At 35.3% G+C, this 6,670-nt stretch overlaps 1 protein-coding gene across 1 annotated transcript in view; it reads left to right on the top strand.

The window, feature by feature from the left end:
* Nucleotides 1–6,670, top strand: part of LOC107687020 (signal transducer and activator of transcription 5B-like) — a 97,791-nt gene that overhangs the window by 58,207 nt on the left and 32,914 nt on the right. The window contains exon 2 of the mRNA XM_016484158.1: nt 424–488. The gene's annotated coding sequence lies outside the window, so the exon portion shown is untranslated. The remainder of the gene's footprint in view (nt 1–423; nt 489–6,670) is intronic.

Here is a 6,670-nt window from a genome sequence, read left to right as displayed (position 1 = left end):
AAAGAGTGTGTGTGTGTGTGTGTGTGTGTGTGTGTGTGTTTGTGTCCTTCAGTTTCCTCATTCAGCATCTGTGGGCTGTGGATGTACCCAGTAACCGTATATTAAGATGGAATACATTTAATGCTTCAAATGTCAGTGGAGACATATTCCTCTTTTTCCCTCTCTTAGATTTTCTTTCCCTCTGAGGAGAGAATGGCAGACTGAGAGGAAGTAACATTTTATAGACCTTAACAGCCCTTTGTACACTTACCTCACATGTTCTGTTAGTATCTCTGTTAAATTGAATAAGAGTTAATTTTTTTTAACTTCACACAGAAATGTGTTCTCCTCAATGTTTTTTTTCCTTTGCTCAAAATTGTACGAGATGAGAAAAAATACTCATACAGTTTTCTCCTTCTCTCTTTCTGTCTCCCAAATGTTCAGGTTTTCCGGGTTTCCTCTCCAGAAGTTCCTGTTCTTAGATGGTAACAGAGAGCTTGAGATAAGAGGTAAACTACATTTCTGCATATGTGTGTGTAATTGATTGTCTTGTTCTGATGTTGCTATGATTGTGATGTGATTGCTGTTATTTGTTGTCACAGTTTTTATGCTGTATGTATATGTGATGATGGGAATTAGTAGAAAGTTACAATTATTACCTTCAGTTAGTTGGAATTTCAAGGATGAAAAGTTACTAGCCCATTCACACAGCAGCATACACAATTTTATTTAATTTTTTATAGCTATATTATGGACAATCACATTTCATCTGCCTGTTAATGTATATCTCAGGAACCTCAGAAACCATGAATGTGGGATAAGATTTTATTAAATAACTAACTGCATTTTTTTCATAAAATAATAATTAAAAAATGACACTAATAATTAAGATTACTATGATGATAGTTAATTAAAGATTATATTAATTATCATTATTAATGATTGAATATTCTTTAAAATTAAATCAATTGCATATATTATGATTTACAAAATTATATAAAAAATAAAAATAAATTATGAATGCACCAATTTTGGCATGTTTGGCATATAATGATACCCGTGTTAGTAAAAATACCCAAATCAGTGCATCCTTAATTTTTACAGCTACGGGAATGAAAAAATGCCTTTGTAATTTGTTTTTATTGAGAGGTGGAATTATTTACCAATTTGTTTTTATTGAGAGGTGGAATTATTTACCTTCTCCCTGAAGGTGGAGGTTCAAGGTATTTGAGAAGTGTACTTTATTTGTGTATTTTATTTTCTTAGCCTCCTACACAGCAATGTGGTCAGAAAGGTCCAGAAACCGATGAAGGCAACAGAGGTTCAAACATAGCCTTTCTAAGCAAAAAAATAAATAAAAATAAATAAATTATTTACAATATCTTTTTATTCAATTACATTTTTCACTATTTTTTTATTTATAATTTTTTTTTGCTAGTTTACCTTTGATCCTAGGCACCTGAAGTTTTTAAACTTTTTAATTCCTAGATAGTTTTTGCCATGGACATTGTTCATATTACAAATTTACATATATTCAAACCTCTGTTTACTAACACTGTTTTTTAAGCAGAATGTGACAGGCAATTTGTCTGTCCATGATGAAAATTAAACCATATGTGATGTATCAGAAAATATTTGAACATTAATATACAGCTATGTGTTGTGGTACTTTCAACCAGTGAGATTTCACTGATTTCACAGCTAGCAGTGCGATTCTAGAAACCAAGAGGTCAACAACATTTTTTTGCTACTTATCCAGGACTGTATATCTTACCACAAATTCTGTCTGCTCCTGTGAAAATCAGTTTATCACTGACTCTCTGTTGTTTCTGTTGAAGTCAAGCAGTTGTTCCTTCGTTCTTACTGGTCATGGATATTTCTAGCTGTAGACTCAAAGTGTTCTGAGCAGTCTGACAGGTCTACCAGAGCCGTATAATCTGCATTCTAACAGCTCAAATCTGAATTTCTCGTATTATACTTACAGACAATAGCACTGGGAGGATCATAGTTCCTCAAGGAGCCCCAGTAGAAACAAACAAGCATGAGACAGTAATGCTGCTGTTTTTTTATCATACTGCTCTCAACAGGAGAAGAAAGTCCAGAATTCACAATGTGACAGAATCACAGCTTGATCTGCAGTTTAGGCTCAAGCGCACAAGGCACTGTAGTTAAATGCAGATGAGAAGTCTAGAAGAGTATCCTCATGTAAAATGGCTTCTTCAGATGTAGGATGTTCAGAGCTGCACAGACAACCTTATTTGGCTCTTATAGTCACAAAGCTCTAACTGTCAAGAGAGGTCAGCTGACTTGAGGGCTACATATGTGGTCACATTCTGTGTGAGATCTGGGCAGTGTCATGCAATGATCAAAGTGTGTCTGCATATCATGATATTAATCTAATTAAACTTTTAATTGGTTGACATTCCAACATAATACATTCTAAGAAAAATACGTAGAATATTTACATCCAGACTATGTTATTACATTCTTTTGCAATTAATTTGCAAGAATATCATGTTATTATTGTATTGATACTATTTAATCGACTGACATTCAAAAAAAAACTAGAATATTTAAATTGCCTGGTTTTATTATTAAATTTACTTGCAATTAATTCGATCAATTTTCAAGGATATAATGTTTTTATTCTAATTAAACAATTTAATAAATTGACATTCCAAATTAAAATGCAACAAGATAAATACCTAAAATATTTACATGGCCTGACTTAATTATTTCATTTAATTGCAGTCCAAATTTAAAGGTACAATATGTAAGTTTTCACTGCTAGAGGGCGCATATTCTAAACAAACAAAGAAACAAAGGCGTAGTTTGATGATGCCGTGACTGAGTGTGGAATCATGGGAGTTGTCATCTTCATCCCCACAGCCGATGCAATCCGACGGGACTCAGGCAGAAATCATGTTCGTGGATGAGCTAATGTATTAAAGATTTATTAACATCGTAGTATGAAGCAGAGTGAGGTGGAAAGCCGTCGAAGCGAAACGAGGCCGCTGAAGCAATTGCTAATAACGGCTCGAAAGCAGCAGCAGAGCTTTTATTATGCCACACTTTAGTGCTTCCGCTCCTTCCGGTCGTGCGTATGTGGGGTAAAGCAGTGCTGTTTCATCATACTAGATACGTTTGAAAGTTTTGTTATGATGCTACTCTGTGCGGTCGTCACCTGTCTAATAAAACACACAACATATTAAAACGTTTTTGGTCTTGCCATGTTTTCTACAAAACAAAACCGGAAATCGAGGGTGTATGACGTTCATTGGCAGGTGTTTGCAGGTGACACTATAGACACGGTCCGTGTCACTAGTTAAAATTGCTTATTTCTCTGAATTTAAACATTCTTCAAAACATTTGGGATATGTTAAGTACACAAGTCAGCAAAATATATAACACTGTTCTAGTGATTTTTGGATATTTTAATAAAAAAATCTTACATATTGCACCTTTAATTAAATTAATGAATGGATATTGGACATTTTGGCTGATATGGATTAATCCAAAAACAACTAAGATTAAGAAATATTTCTGCAGTTGTTGCTGGTGTTGAGCACACCAACTCACGTCAATAAGCACTTTTAAAGTGAAAGCACTTTTCGAAAGGGAGACCTCTAAATGGTTAAATCTATCCCTTTAGGTTAGTGCTAGACAATGATGATCTAAATGCTATGAAATGTGGACACAATTAAACATCTAATATCAGCAGCCATCAAATATCCAATAGGATTGATAGAGTGGTGAAGAGAGAAATGCAGGTCTAGTGTGAGGTGTGACAGGAAGTGTTAATGGGTACAGAGAGCTGTCAGGGTCAAGAATGCTTCATAAGATCACACAGACATCTGACCTGATTTCAGCAACAGCAACTGTCCAAATCACGTCACACATCAGTCTCCTTAACCCATCACATCAACCGGAATTGAGTGTTTGTCTTTGTGGTTAGTTGACTGGCAGTGAGTGGCTTTTGTGTCTGCCTTTTTTTTTTTATATAAGCGTAGTGTTCATGTGTATGGTAAGCTAACTGGAAATCAGTGGTTTTTGTGTCTCTGTGTAGGTGTGCAGCTTTCAATACATGTATGTCTGTGCAGTTGCACTGCTTGGAAACACACATGCTTACACGTATGCACGTACGCACACACACACACAGAGAGAGAGAGAGTGGGACAGGAAGAGGCGGGCTGTGAACTCTCTTCTTTTACAAGTTACTTCCGTTTTGAGTGAAAGCTCGTGCTCATAGGTGACAGCTCACTTTAAAAGCAAATCGAATGCAAATGTTTCTCACATGGTCATTTTAATTGCTGCTTTGTCTTACACATTTACATTTTGGAAGATATAATCTTACCAGAGTTTTCAATGATGATGAAAAAGATTTTACAACATGTATTTTTCAAAACGCATCTATCTATCTATAGCTAGCTATCTGTAGACTTCAGGGAAACCATATGAAAAAAAAAAAAGCTTTGTGAGCTTTAGGGGAAAAATTAAATGCTACTCAAGTGTAATATATGTCCACTTTAATGCATTATGCTTCAGTCTAACATCACTGAGGTTCTTTGCTGGTTCATTTCAGACTGTGCAGTCATCATCATAAAAACTGTCAGCGGACTGATCAGATGACCCCGCCGGGAGTGATGTTTCAATATGTAGTTTTGAGTGTGTTTATGTGCATGGAATTTGATGTTTTATGCAGTGCTTGTAGTTGAGAGACACACAAGTCATGCAGCCATGCTGAGGATATGTTGACGGCTTAAACCAGTGAGTTTAATAAACACAAACACAGAGACAAGCCAACACTTCTGCACATGCACAAATGACTAGTGGTTGACCAGTATGAGTTTTTAACTCTGATACGGGATGATACTGATATCTAGAGACCAACTGGCTGATATAATTCTGATATATACATATAATACTTTTTAATCATAGCAAATTAGATATACACAAAATTGTTGAATTTAAAAGGGGAAGTGTGTAATTTCGGTTCAACTTGATGCTGGTATTCTCAAAATTGTCAAATATTGATTGACCGGCCTGGCTAATATTGGTCTGTCTGTATTATAAACAGCATCTTCTTTCTCTGTGATTCTCAGTTTTTTTTGTTCCTATCATCTTGCTTTATGAAGGTTTTCTCATTTTCCCTATGTTTCCTTACTTGTGGTACTTTAAATGAGTATAAATTATTGTGTATGATCATCCCAGTGTGTCTGTGTCTGAGGCGATCACGAGATTAATTTAAACACATTAATTTCCTTCCTCTTCACGTTTTCTTCTGTTCTATATGAGTTTCTTCTTGCTCTCACAAGTGGCTGTGTTTACACAACAAACCCATTAAATGCATTCAGACCCCTTTCTTGGAAAGCCATGAGGAGTGAAAAGATTGGACACAACATTACAGCCCACAATGCTTTGTATTGTGAAAGCTACCACCATCATCTATATTACGCAGGAGCTTTTCCCTCAAATTCTGTGATCTGAAGACACAAGACACGCTCCTGTGACAGTGGCTATGCACAGTGTTAGTGTCATGGCTTAGTGCTCACTGCATAGTTTTCATCATGCTGAACTCTGGTTCATGTGGGAGATCAGATTTTCATGACAATTAAGCATACATTTTCTGGGTTTTATACTTATGAGCTTTTTTAAAAAATTCCTGTTATTCACATTGGTGATTTATTTGTAGTTCACCATTTAAATGTTATTATTATTACATTTATTAATAAAAAAAAATATTTAATCAACATGAATAAAAAGAAATAGAGCAAAAAATTCCTTATATACACGATTGTTCAAAAGTTTAGGGTCCATAAGATTTTTTTCTTTTAACTTTTATTCAGCAAAGATACATTGAAAGTTACATTAAAGCCATTTATAAAGTTACAAAAGATTTCTGTTTCGAATCAGTTGTGTTCTTTGAACTTTTCATTAATAAAATAATTTAAAAAGTGTATAATTGTTTCCACAATGTTAAAGGGGTCATATGATGCTGCTAAAAAGAACATTATTTTTTGTATTTGGTGTAATGAAATGTGTTTATGCGGTTTAAGGTTCAAAAAACACATTATTTTCCACATACTGTACATTATTGTTTCTCCTCTATGCCCCGCCTTTCTGAAACGTGTTGATTTTTACAAAGCTCATCGGTCTGAAAAAGCGAGGTGTGCTGTGATTGGCCAACTATCCAGTGCGTTGTGATTGGCCGAATACCTCAAGCGTGTGACGGAAATGTTACGCCCCTTACCATATTGTGATGATGCCCTGTCCGGCCGGAGTGATGATTCAAAAACATATTTCTTGAGCAGCAAATCAGCATATTAAAATGATTTCTGAAGGATCATGTGACACTGAAGACTGAAATCTTTTGAACAGTAGTGTGTGTATTAGACTTGTGCCGGTATTCGATAATGCGATATATCCCGGTAATTAATATGCACGATATTGTTATTGCTGGCACTTCTAAATACCGTGAATAATTATATATTACAAATTATTCAGAATTTTGAATGCATTTTAAGAATACTTTTCCCACCAGCTGGTTACAATGCATAACACCTCTGTATGCTGCGTTAAAGATGCATGCGCACTCTTATGTAAACAAGCCCCACACGGATGAGAAGCGCATGGCAGAACAAGTGAAGGAGACGTGTGTCAGTTCTGTGTTCCTGTGTCTTGTGTTTTCCTA

Source organism: Sinocyclocheilus anshuiensis, unplaced genomic scaffold, assembly GCF_001515605.1.
Source record: "Sinocyclocheilus anshuiensis isolate Anshui unplaced genomic scaffold, SAMN03320099.WGS_v1.1 scaffold1287, whole genome shotgun sequence".
Taxonomy (NCBI): domain Eukaryota; kingdom Metazoa; phylum Chordata; class Actinopteri; order Cypriniformes; family Cyprinidae; genus Sinocyclocheilus; species Sinocyclocheilus anshuiensis.
The sequence above is the reverse complement of the archived record's forward strand: the minus strand, read 5'-3'. Positions and strand labels throughout refer to the sequence as shown.